The sequence below is a fragment of the Ranitomeya imitator genome, chromosome 8, assembly GCF_032444005.1.
Source record: "Ranitomeya imitator isolate aRanImi1 chromosome 8, aRanImi1.pri, whole genome shotgun sequence".
Classification (NCBI taxonomy): Eukaryota; Metazoa; Chordata; class Amphibia; order Anura; family Dendrobatidae; genus Ranitomeya; species Ranitomeya imitator.
Window position 1 is genome coordinate 41931462 of NC_091289.1, and position 13990 is coordinate 41945451.

General features: G+C 49.2%; 1 protein-coding gene across 2 annotated transcripts in view; it reads right to left on the reverse strand.

The window, feature by feature from the left end:
- The window catches only part of RAF1 (Raf-1 proto-oncogene, serine/threonine kinase), a 97748-nt gene extending 87034 nt beyond the window's left edge, over positions 1-10714 (reverse strand). For both annotated transcript variants that reach the window (XM_069736787.1, XM_069736786.1), the window contains exon 1: positions 10506-10714. The gene's annotated coding sequence lies outside the window, so the exon portion shown is untranslated. The remainder of the gene's footprint in view (positions 1-10505) is intronic.
- Between the last annotated feature and the right edge of the window lie 3276 nt (positions 10715-13990).

Sequence of the window (13990 nt, forward strand, 5' to 3'; positions counted from 1 at the left end):
GTTAAGCGATGGAATCCGGGGATGTATTCGTGTTTTTTGTTTTGTTTTTTTAAACAAATCATGCATTTTCCATTCTCGAGTCTCGCTCTCTCTCTCTGATCCGTTGCATCAGTTTTTCACAATTTCCAATGGATCCGTTTTTTCCAAAATTCTCCGGATTCTGCCCAACGGCAAAAAAACTGATGTGTGAAAGCAGCCTAAGCCAGAAATCTCACTCCAGTCCACGACCCACAATTTCAATGTAAAAATCCAGTTATTTGGAATGGAAATTACATATATAAACATAATAAAATCTAATAAAACAAAGATAAATTGGCGGCATTACATACAGTTGTATAACACTGCAAATAAACCCAGATGAAACAGCCAAATAACAAATCTTGACTCTGCGGCTCCGGGATGGGTAAAAGTCTCAGTCGAATTCACTATCTATTCAGACAAAGTGAGAATCCCAAGACCGGCTCCTGAAAACACTCACAAGGACAAGAGGCTAGGATTACACGCACGCAGCTAAACCGGGACCCAGTCCATGTGGTGTGTGAGGACGAGCAGCAGCCCATTCTTCTGCTATCTCAGGGTGCATGTGCCGCGCCGTTCCCCTGATCGCCGCCGCCGCCCCCCCCCCCCCCCCCGGAGAGCCATTGGCCAGTCCGTGTACTGCCTTGCGACATCTCAGTCCGATTTATAAGCTGGTCTTGACTCGACTTAGTCAGCAGCATTTTCAACATGATTCTGCAGCATTTTCAACATGATTCTGAAACAGAATTTGGCAGAAATCCTATGAAACGGGTTAATCTTCAGTTAGTGGCTCAAGAGAGAGTGAGGTGGGGTTAGTGATTTTCAGTCCTACAAACAAGGCAAAGAAGGGGAGAGGCTCCTGCTGCAGCAACGATAGAACAATAAGGTTGAGGAAGTCTTGAGAAACAGATTTCTTTCTACTGTATGTCACAGTTTTAATTGGAAAAGGCAAAATAGGACCAAACGCAAAGAAAAAAGATTAAAAATGGAGGAATTACTCAGATATTCTCTTTACAACCCTAGTTATCCATTCCTAGAGCACCTGTGGTATGTATACTGAACTGTAATGGGGTATGTGTGGTCTACTCCTACATCTAATAGTTCACCTAAACCAGGTAAAAAAGGAGGGGATTAAATGGGGGGTTTACGGTGACATTGAACCTATTCAAAGGCTGATCTAGCATTCCTGTCTGATGCACAACCACATGAGATACATGGCAGGTGAGCTACATGTCAGGGCACAGATCACCGTCTGAGACATACATATAAAAAGAGAGAGACCTGCACATGCCAGACAAAACACTGGCTGCCTGCCATATAAAGTGCACAGGGGGGCCATACATTCAGCAGACTCGTACAGCCTACATGCTCATGGATACAGCACGACATTGGTGTGAAATACGAAGCCATAGGTGGACCATGGATGGTGCAACGTGTGTGATAAAGAACACAGAGAATACATCATATAAAAGGAGCTAATGGCACCGACATACACAAAATGGAAAGCGATGTGCATGGTGGATATATGTTGTCATGGGTCAAGATCCTTGCGGAAATCCCAACTGGCAGAACGTTTTTAGGGCAATGCCAGGAGGAAAAACGGAATAGGTCTCCTCAAGAAGGGGAGGAAACAACTTTCTTTAGTGAACATATAGGACATTTTTTTTCTATAATTTGGGGGAAAACCAACTTGATGTGTGATATTTTTGTATGACTGAGGAAGCCTCATCTCGAGGAACAGAGTCCACTGACTGTACGGGTCAACGGATATGAGCCACATACAAGGAGAAAGTGGATCGGAGGTTTTGGTGGAAGGCTTTTTCCAACCTATAGGCATTCATGGCAAATCATGTAGTCCGAATATCCAACTAATGTTGGAACATCACAGATGAATTGTTAGGCTGGTTTCACAAGTCCAACATGCAAGGTCTGAGTGGGGATCGGGATGTCCAGACCGGCCGTGGGTCTCCTGACCCAAACTCAATGATCTATATATGACTATGAGGCTGCCGTGCTTGGGTCAGAAGACCCGCGACCAATTCAGGACATGACTGTCCATACTCTAGATCTGAAATCATCCAAAACAGTTCAATGGGGTTACCCCAAATCCAATCCAGCCCCAAAGCCAACAAAACTTTTATTTACTCTGGATTGGGTGACAAAACTAGCAACACTGGTAATACAGCTCATCCTTACATGAAAGGGCGTACACTGCAATACCAGACACAGACAATGGACAGATGGGGGTGCTGTTTCTGAAGAAAAAAAAAGAAGCCCTTTTCTCTGCTGTGACTAGGTCAAAACCATACAGGGCGATTATCCTGAGATGACCAGAATAACGTTATAATAACAATAATGCCCAAGGAAGTCAAAGTACAAAAGAAACAGGATGTAATGTGTAGACTTCGAAGGAAACGTACACTTTAAGAGAAGGGTCTCCTATAGGAAAGAACATTTTGTGACATACATAAATATATACAACGTCCCAATGCAGGAAAACTCCACCAGAGTGCTTAGAGAAGAGGAGCATTCAACGGGACTAACCATGTATGTAAATGTGGCCAGACCAATGGTCCAATTTACCTGTTATCCCTGGCCCCAGAGGGAACAACAATCCCCTATGTTCAAGATTGCTAAAACGTTAGAACTGGACAGACAAAATTAATGGGCAAAAAAAAAAAAAAAAAAAAGGGAACATGGTCATTCCCACAAAAATTCGGTCCTGCCACAAAATGATCCGCTTACATCAATAAAGAGTTCATCATCAGTAGCTAAGGAGAAAGTATCAACAAGGACAAGGTAGCTGACATTACTCTGTCATGCTGATTGATATATAAAAGAGAAGCCTGGTTGCTTTAAAATACCGGTAGGTGGAAGTGCTTGAAATAATTTTCTTTTATTAACCATAGATTACCATAGATGGAAACACGTGCAATCATCATTGCTATGCATCAAGAGGGCTTCACAGGTAAGGACATTGCTGCTTGCAAGTTTGCCCCTAAATCAACTATTAATCCGATCATCAGGAACTTTAAAGATTCAATTGTTGTGAAGAAGGCTTCCAGGTGCACAAGAAAGCCCAGCAAGAGCCAGAACAGTCTCTTAAAGAGGACTCAGCTGAGGGATTAACTCCAGTGCAGAGCTTGTTCAGGCATGGCAGCAGGCAGTTGTCAGTCCATACGCACACAGTGAGCTGAAGGCTGGCTTGCTGTCAAGAATGCCAGCTAAGGCCACTTTCACATTTCCGTTTTTGGGAAAAAAAACGTATCCTGCAAATTTTCCCGCAGGATGCGTTTTTTTCCCATAGACTTGTATTGCCGACGGATCACAACATATGGCCACACGTTGCGTCCGTCGTGCACTGGAAAGTATGGTGATTTGACTATAGAGCAGGGCCTTGGAGTTGGTAAGCCAAACCTCCAACTATTCAATTTCCACGACACGGACTTGACCAAAATGGACTCCGACTACACAGCCCTGATATAGAGGACTATAGAACAGCACAAATTATGGAGCCGCAGGGACTCGAAAATATTACTCGAGCACCCCGAAGACACTCGGATAACACCGAGCACGCTCGCTCATCACTAGTGACCAACAATGCTTTTTTTCAGCTTGATAAAGACTGTCACAAGGCAAAAGAGGTAACTTAGTGACTCAGTGAACAAAACATTGACATTTTGGGTCCATGGCCAGTGAACTTCCCACATCTCAATCCGTTTAACAACCTGTGGTCAATCCTTAAAGGGAACCGAACCTGTCACCCCCTAAATCGAAGATGAGCTAAGCCCACCAGCATCAGGGGCTTATCTACTGCGCACTGCAGTACTTTGCTCTCAACAGGGCAGACAAAGTACACCTGCGCCGGAGCGTGAAGACAAGAAGAGGACGTCATCGTAAGAAGATGGGAGGCCCCAGACTGGACCGCGACGCCCATCGGACGGGACCGCAGCGGGACCGCCCCTGGGTGAGTATAATCTAACCTCTTTTTCTCATCTTTCAGGTTACATCGGGGGCTTATCTACAGAATTACAGAATGCTGTAGACAAGCCCCTGATGCTGGTGGGCTTAGCTCACCTTCCATTTTGGGGGTGACAGGTTCCCTTTAAAAAAAAAAACTTGGGAGTTTATCTGTCAGGATTTGGCCCAGAGGCCGATATCCAGCTGAGAGGATGAAGGGCAGAAGTGAATGAGAGATGGATTCAGACCGGATTTCATCCTCTGAATGACATCAAAAAACGTTCACTGACTTCAAGCAGAGATCTTGTCATCACAATTAAAAAGCTGCCTAACTTTTTAGGACTTCATGAATATGTTTTAGTCACATTAGTTACATGGACAATAAACGGCTCGTTAATATAACGCATTCTTTGGGTCCCTGTTACTGCTAGTTTCGGAGGAGTCATGGGGGTGGGGCGTGTGGAGTTATTACAGAACGCCCAGCTACTAAAATTACATCTTCCTCAAGCACAAGTCACGTGAATACCATAAGTCTGAAGCCTGATGTCATTACTTACAACATCATAGAGCTGCATTACTGCACAAGCCAACAGTATGTAAAGGGAACTTCTAGCAAACAATGGTAACCACGATGCATTGTATGCAAAGCAAGTCTGTACATAGAGACACCCGGAGGAGAACGCGCTGGGCTCCAGCTCCACCGGAGAGACTACACCAGCCCAGGAGACGGTGCAAGAAGTGAGTGAAGTTACATTCTGGCAAACAGATGTGCAAATGACCCGACAATCATTGGCGGAATCCTAAAGTAATTCTAAAGAAATATATAGAGGGAAGTTGTTCTTCGAGGGTTTGTTCTGGCCGCAGACCTCGTTTAGGTGTCCACCAACAGCTCAGCAGAAAGTGCCCGATCAGATGACGTACAAGACATTCCAATACAGGGCGAGAAGCGACACTTACTGCTGACCTCCAAGACAAAGCTCCATCACCCGGGGTCCTTGTGTCCCCCAGGACAGTGCAGAAGGCCAAAACGCAATAAGTAGGATTAACTATATAGCATAACATGAGTTTGAACGTAAAAGATTAGAAAATTAAAGGGGTTGTGGCATCTTTTACATTCAAGGCATAGCCACAAGTTATGCCTTAAAGGGGATGTCCAGGCTTGGGGTTCAAGTCTGCAGTCAGACTTGTGAATCCTCAGTGTGTTTGAGCGGCCCGGATTCTCCAGTGTAAGTACGCAGTCACATGAAGACTAGACGTGTCTAGCTTGGCTGAATACAAGTGAATAGTGTGAGGATGGAAAAGTCTAGTGGGCACGTGACTGCATCACATACTTGCAGTCATGCACCCGCCGCTGCTGGCAAATCCTAGCAGCGTACTATGAAGATTCACAAGTCTGCAGTCGCACTCGACTGCAGACTTGTAGCCTCAGGCCAGACTACCCCTTTAATGCCAATTTATGCAGGCCGATAAGTGTTCATAGTGACACCCGTTACCAATCATCGGCCATGTAAACACGCAGGTGATCAGACGGGGAACGAGCAAAACCAGATTTTCTAGCAGATTGGAACATTCATGTTGGCCCTTGAATTGTCCTTGCTTACAAGGGGTGATGGGCTGGGGACACAACTATCGAATTAACGATTATACTAGCGAGCAGGCCTTAAACAAGTGCGGAGTGACACGTATATAATCCACCAACACATTGCTGGGTTACATTACCCCGATCATCAAGGATCAACTCACAGATATGGTCCCATGAGCAAATGGGAAAAACCCTTGCACTGTATTCACGCTGCAGAAAACCACGGCGTCCCCGAGTGCCTCAGTCAAAAAGCTCTGTCTGATTCGCCCTGCAAAAACCACACGGCCGATTTCCTGCAAATGAAAGGGATTCTATGTCAAGCAGCTGAAAGTGAGCCGCTACAGATTCTGTCTGCGAGCACGATCCGCTGTGTGTGAACGCGGCCTTAAGAAACATCAATTAGACAGAAAAGTGAGACTGGTTGTGGTTTTAAAGGTGGAAAGCCAAATAATCACAAGCACATGGGGTCCAATCTCTGCATGCTGCAAACATATACGGTCAAGGTTAAAAATAAAAAAAAAGGTTTGCTTTTGATAAGAAAAATATAATAATAATAATAATAATAATAATAATAATAAATAATTATTTTAAAGTAAAAGCTAAACATTTTTAAATAAATATTTAAAAATGTTTTGCTTTTCATAAATAATAATAATAATAATAATAATACATATATTTATTACATTTATGAAAATTGAAACATTTTTTAAATAAATCTAATTAAAAATGTTTCGCTTTCCATAAAAATTATATATAATTACTACTATTATTATCATCTTATTTTTTTTTATGAAAGGCGAAACAATTTTTAATAAATATATTTATTTATTTTTGCTGAAACTGTAGACAAAGTAAAATCTCAAGAATTTCTGAAGGAGAGCTAGTATATTTAGAAGGAGGAGGGAAATAACTGCATGTAAATATATCCAGAAAGTATCTGAAAAAGGCCAGAAAAGCAAACAATGAATGTGACAGACTGAAGTGAGCTGCACTGAACGTAGGGGTTACCGAGCAGGACCGTGATCAATAAAGGTGGCCCCACATACCCGGCACAGGGGCGGCCGTCCATCAGACTACGCCACAGTCTAGGATTTGCACGAGACCCACGGCCGCTTCATAAAAATCACAGCACTGTGTAAAAGCAGAAATTGTTCCGACCAACTCTTCTTCCACCCAGAAGATATGAATGTGTTTATACACAGGGTTAGATCTTGGCACAAAACCGCTGCGCTTGAAAAATAACATTTGGACGCTGCAGATTCTTGGGAGTTGTGTAACTTTCACTGAACAAAACTAAATCCAGAGGACGGGGAAAAGTGGTTTCTGCAATCTACGGATTAAGTAAACCAATTCTACACCAAAAAACTAAAAAATAAAAATTGTAGAAAAAAGATAAATTATATGTATAATAAAAAAGAGTGCTCAGAAAATCTGCAGCATAACCACCCCATGTGAACAAGCTTGCCCTTATTTATGTAAAAAGGGCAAAAAAAAAAAAAAAAAAAAAAAAGTATTTACCGTAAGTGTTTCAGCAATTTTGCAAACGTTCCAACCTGCCCAAGCCCCAATGCGGGGTACACTCAATGTTTGCTGTAAAGTACTAAGGCAAAAGTGTCCAAATGTGGCAGCCGCGTCCCAACAGCATCCTCTCGGCACAGATTTGGCGGGATTTTTTTGGCTCCCACTGATCTCTACAATAAAAGGGCGGCCCCCCAAAAAAGCATAACTTACAAGGTTTCTGGACACTGATGTGTGGGGCACAGAGGAGCGTCACAAGCAGAGCCCCCCAAACCGTCACCTCATTCTCCGGTGAGCTACATATTGCCAAGTCCAATGTTATAACACCCTGTACCCCACCAGTCTGACTCGAGCCCCCCAAAACATCACATTACAATGTGTCACGTAATAGTCCAGTGCCCAGCAGCCACAAACCACAGAGCTGCCATTATTACAGCATACAACGGCTCCTACACCCCGATATAAACACCCAGCGACACCACAAAACCACACACACACACACACAGGAGCCTGTGCCCCCGGTCTCCTGTCACTCATGTATCCCACCAATCTCCATATATTACAGACTTCCGTATAGCCCAAACATACATACCGGTACATATACACACACACAGCCACGTAGTATACAGCACAGAGCCACGTAGTATACAGCACAGAGCCACGTAGTATACAGCACAGAGCCACGTAGTATACAGCACAGAGCCACGTAGTATACAGCACAGAGCCACGTAGTATACAGCACAGAGCCACGTAGTATACAGCACAGAGCCACGTAGTATACAGCACAGAGCCACGTAGTATACAGCACAGAGCCACGTAGTATACAGCACAGAGCCACGTAGTATACAGCACAGAGCCACGTAGTATACAGCACAGAGCCACGTAGTATACAGCACAGAGCCACGTAGTATACAGCACAGAGCCACGTAGTATACAGCACAGAGCCACGTAGTATACAGCACAGAGCCACGTAGTATACAGCACAGAGCCACGTAGTATACAGCACAGAGCCACGTAGTATACAGCACAGAGCCACGTAGTATACAGCACAGAGCCACGTAGTATACAGCACAGAGCCACGTAGTATACAGCACAGAGCCACGTAGTATACAGCACAGAGCCACGTAGTATACAGCACAGAGCCACGTAGTATACAGCACAGAGCCACGTAGTATACAGCACAGAGCCACGTAGTATACAGCACAGAGCCACGTAGTATACAGCACAGAGCCACGTAGTATACAGCACAGAGCCACGTAGTATACAGCACAGAGCCACGTAGTATACAGCACAGAGCCACGTAGTATACAGCACAGAGCCACGTAGTATACAGCACAGAGCCACGTAGTATACAGCACAGAGCCACGTAGTATACAGCACAGAGCCACGTAGTATACAGCACAGAGCCACGTAGTATACAGCACAGAGCCACGTAGTATACAGCACAGAGCCACGTAGTATACAGCACAGAGCCACGTAGTATACAGCACAGAGCCACGTAGTATACAGCACAGAGCCACGTAGTATACAGCACAGAGCCACATAGTATACAGCACAGAGCCACATAGTATACAGCACAGAGCCACATAGTATACAGCACAGAGCCACATAGTATACAGCACAGAGCCACATAGTATACAGCACAGAGCCACGTAGTATACAGCACAGAGCCACGTAGTATACAGCACAGAGCCACATAGTATACAGCACAGAGCCACGTAGTATACAGCACAGAGCCACGTAGTATACAGCACAGAGCCACATAGTATACAGCACAGAGCCACATAGTATACAGCACAGAGCCACATAGTATACAGCACAGAGCCACATAGTATACAGCACAGAGCCACATAGTATACAGCACAGAGCCACGTATGTAACAGGATAAAAAAATAAAAAATAAACATATACTCACCTTAGTCCTGTCGCCTGTGTGCGGTGCACGTAGCAGCTTCCGGTCCCAGGGTTGGTATGAGCGCAGGACCTGTGATGACGTCGCGGTCACATGACTGACGTCATGGCAGGTCCTTGTCGCATACCATCCTTAGCACTGGAACCTGCCGCATGCACTGCTGATGACAGGACGACACGTCGGAGGGTGAGAATAAGGTTTTTTTTTTATTATTATTTGTCACATTAGATCTTTTTAGCATTGATGCTGCATACGCAGCATCAATAGAAAAAAGTTGGTCACACAGGGTTAATAGCTGCGTTAATGGAGCACATTACACCGCGCTCCGGTAACGCTGGCATTAACCCTGTGTGAGCGCTGACTGGAGGGGAGTATGGAGCGGGCACTGAATGCGGGGAGGAAGGAGCGGCCATGTTGCCGCCAGACTGCGCCCGTCGCCGATTGGTCGTGGGTGGGGTGGTGTGTGTGTGACCCCACCCCCCCAGTATACATACACAGACCCCACCCCCCCCCCAGTATACATACACAGACCCCACCCCCCCACCCAGTATACATACACAGACCCTACCCCCCCCCAGTATACATACACAGACCCCACCCCCCCCCCCAGTATACATACACAGACCCCCCCCCCCCAGTATACATACACAGACCCCCCCCCCCCCAGTATACATACACAGACCCCCCCCCCCCCAGTGTACATACACAGACCCCCCCCCCCCAGTATACATACACAGACCCCCCCCCCAGTATACATACACAGACCCCCCCCCAGTATACATACACAGACCCCCCCCCCCAGTATACATACACAGACCCCCCCAGTGTACATACACAGACCCCCCCCCCAGTGTACATACACAGACCCCCCCCCCCAGTGTACATACACAGACCCCCCCCCCAGTGTACATACACAGACCCCCCCCCCAGTATACATACACAGACCCCCCCCCCCAGTATACATACACAGACCCCCCCCCCCCAGTATACATACACAGACCCCCCCCCCCAGTATACATACACAGACCCCCCCCCCAGTATACATACACAGACCCCCCCCCCCCCAGTATACATACACAGACCCCCCCCAGTATACATACACAGACCACACTGACCCCCCCAGTATACATACACAGACCACACTGACCCCCCCAGTATACATACACAGACCCCCGCAGTATACATACACAGACCGCACTGACCCCCCCAGTATACATACACCACACACTGACCCCCCCAGTATATATACACCACACACTGACCCCCCCCCCAGTACATATACCCCACACTGACCCCCCCCCAGTATATATACCCCACACTGACCCCCCAGTATATATACACCCCACATTACGCCCCCCGTGTCCCTCCGCTGCTCACTACACGTCCGGGCTAGATACAACTGAAACGGTTTTTCTCGACTTCTCTAACTCCCCGCCGCCTGCAGCAGCCGAGCCGGAGCCCCGCACTCCCCGCAGACCCGCACTCCCCGCAGCCGCCGCAGTCACTCAGCCGTACCTCTTCCGTCCTGTAGAGCGGAGCCCCCGCACATATCCTGCGCTGGACACCGCAGAAGACCGGGCACGACAGCGGACAACTCCCGGAGCCCGGCGCTCAGTCACTCCCGAGCCTCAACCCTGCAGCTCGGAGACGCTATTAGCGGAGACTGAGGACTGGAGAGAAGGGGGGGACATGGACGCTTCCATTAGTAAACATCACTACAGGACGGGGAGGTTCAGAACGCAACAACTCAGGAGTTCCACAGCCGCCCAGCCCCCTTCTCAGCGCCTTCCCCTGTGTTGATGCTGAATGGCTCCTCCCGTCTCGTCATTAGGCCGCACACTCTGCCAACAACAGAGTTACAAAGTAAGAGCCACGCCCCGGCTCTCTGATAGGCTGAGCTGGAGCCGTTGACAAGAGGAGCTCTTGACATTATTCCCGCCCATATAATTAGTTCCCACCTCCGTATTGATAACTCCGCCCACACAGAAAAAGTCGCTTTTTTTTTTTTCTGCAGTCAGTGCCAGTGGCTGTTGGGCTCCGTGTACGATGTCCATGCCCGTGTACACAGCCCGTGTAGAGATCCGTGTACAGCGCTCCGAGCACAGAGATCCGTGTACAGCGCTCCGAGCACAGAGATCCGTGTACAGTGCTCCGAGCACAGAGATCCGTGTACAGTGCTCCGAGCACAGAGATCCGTGTACAGCGCTCCGAGCACAGAGATCCGTGTACAGGGCTCCGATCACAGAGATCCGTGTACAGCGCTCCGAGCACAGAGATCCGTGTACACTGCTCCGAGCACAGAGATCCGTGTGCTCCGAGCACAGAGATCCGTGTACAGCGCTCCGAGCACAGAGATCCGTGTACAGCGCTCCGAGCACAGAGATCCGTATACAGTGCTCCGAGCACAGAGATCCGTGTACAGGGCTCCGAGCACAGAGATCCGTGTACAGGGCTCCGAGCACAGAGATCCGTGTACAGCGCTCCGAGCACAGAGATCCGTGTACAGTGCTCCGAGCACAGAGATCCGTGTACAGCGCTCCGAGCACAGAGATCCGTGTACAGTGCTCCGAGCACAGAGATACGTGTACACTGCTCCGAGCACAGAGATCCGTGTACAGAGCTCCGAGCACAGAGATCCGTGTACAGGGCTCCGATCACAGAGATCCGTGTACAGCGCTCCGAGCACAGAGATCCGTGTACACTGCTCCGAGCACAGAGATCCGTGTGCTCCGAGCACAGAGATCCGTGTACAGCGCTCCGAGCACAGAGATCCGTGTACAGCGCTCCGAGCACAGAGATCCGTATACAGTGCTCCGAGCACAGAGATCCGTGTACAGCGCTCCGAGCACAGAGATCCGTGTACAGCGCTCCGAGCACAGAGATCCGTGTACAGCGCTCCGAGCACAGAGATCCGTGTACAGTGCTCAGAGCACAGAGATCCGTGTACAGCGCTCCGAGCACAGAGATCCGTGTACAGCGCTCCGAGCACAGAGATCCGTGTACAGCGCTCCGAGCACAGAGATCCGTGTACAGTGCTCCGAGCACAGAGATCCGTGTACAGCGCTCCGAGCACAGAGATCCGTGTACAGTGCTCCGAGCACAGAGATACGTGTACACTGCTCCGAGCACAGAGATCCGTGTACAGGGCTCCGAGCACAGAGATCCGTGTACAGGGCTCCGATCACAGAGATCCGTGTACAGCGCTCCGAGCACAGAGATCCGTGTACACTGCTCCGAGCACAGAGATCCGTGTGCTCCGAGCACAGAGATCCGTGTACAGGCTCCGAGCACAGAGATCCGTGTACAGCGCTCCGAGCACAGAGATCCGTGTACAGCGCTCCGATCACAGAGATCCGTGTACAGCGCTCCGAGCACAGAGATCCGTGTACAGCGCTCCGAGCACAGAGATCCGTATACAGTGCTCCGAGCACAGAGATCCGTGTACAGTGCTCCGAGCACAGAGATCCGTGTACAGTGCTCCGAGCACAGAGATCCGTGTACAGTGCTCCGAGTACAGAGATCCGTGTACAGTGCTCCGAGCACAGAGATCCGTATACAGTGCTCCGAGCACAGAGATCCGTGTACAGGCTCCGAGTACAGAGATCCGTGTACACTGCTCCGAGCACAGAGATCCGTGTACAGTGCTCCGAGCACAGAGATCCGTGTACAGCGCTCCGAGCACAGAGATCCGTGTACAGTGCTCCGAGCACAGAGATCCGTGTACAGCGCTCCAAGCACAGAGATCCGTGTACAGTGCTCCGAGCACAGAGATCCGTGTACAGCGCTCCGAGCACAGAGATCCGTGTACACTGCTCCGAGCACAGAGATCCGTGTACAGTGCTCCGAGCACAGAGATCCGTGTACAGTGCTCCGAGCACAGAGATCCGTGTACAGTGCTCCGAGCACAGAGATCCGTGTACAGTGCTCCGAGCACAGAGATCCGTGTACAGCGCTCCGAGCACAGAGATCCGTGTACAGCGCTCCGAGCACAGAGATCCGTGTATAGTGCTCCGAGCAAAGAGATCCGTGTACAGTGCTCCGAGTACAGAGATCCGTGTACAGTGCTCCGAGCACAGAGATCCGTGTACAGGGCTCCGAGTACAGAGATCCGTGTACAGTGCTCCGAGCACAGAGATCCGTGTACAGCGCTCCGAGCACAGAGATCCGTGTACAGCGCTCCGAGCACAGAGATCCGTGTACAGTGCTCCGAGCACAGAGATCCGTGTACAGTGCTCCGAGCACAGAGATCCGTGTACAGGGCTCCGAGCACAGAGATCCGTGTACAGCGCTCCGAGCACAGAGATCCGTGTATAGTGCTCCGAGCACAGAGATCCGTGTACAGTGCTCCGAGCACAGAGATCCGTGTACAGCGCTCCGAGCACAGAGATCCGTGTACAGCGCTCCGAGCACAGAGATCCGTGTACAGTGCTCCGAAAACAGAGATCCGTGGACAGCGCTCCGAGCACAGAGATCAGTGTACAGCGCTCCGAGCACAGAGATCCGTGTACAACGCTCCGAGCACAGAGATCCGTGTACAGCGCTCCGAGCACAGAGATCCGTGTACAGCGCTCCGAGCACAGAGATCCGTGTACAGCGCTCCGAGCACAGAGATCCGTGTACAGCGCTCCGAGCACAGAGATCCGTGTACAGCGCTCCGAGCACAGAGATCCGTGTACAGCGCTCCGAGCACAGAGATCCGTGTACAGCGCTCCGAGCACAGAGATCCGTGTACAGCGCTCCGAGCACAGAGATCCGTGTACAGCGCTCCGAGCACAGAGATCCGTGTACAGCGCTCCGAGCACAGAGATCCGTGTACAGCGCTCCGAGCACAGAGATCCGTGTTCAGCACTCCGAGCACAGAGATCCGTGTACAGTGCTCCGAGCACAGAGATCCGTGTACAGTGCTCCGAGCACAGAGATCCGTGTACAGTGCTCCGAGCACAGAGATCCGTGTACAGTGCTCCGAAAACAGAGATCCGTGTACAGTGCTCCGAGTACAG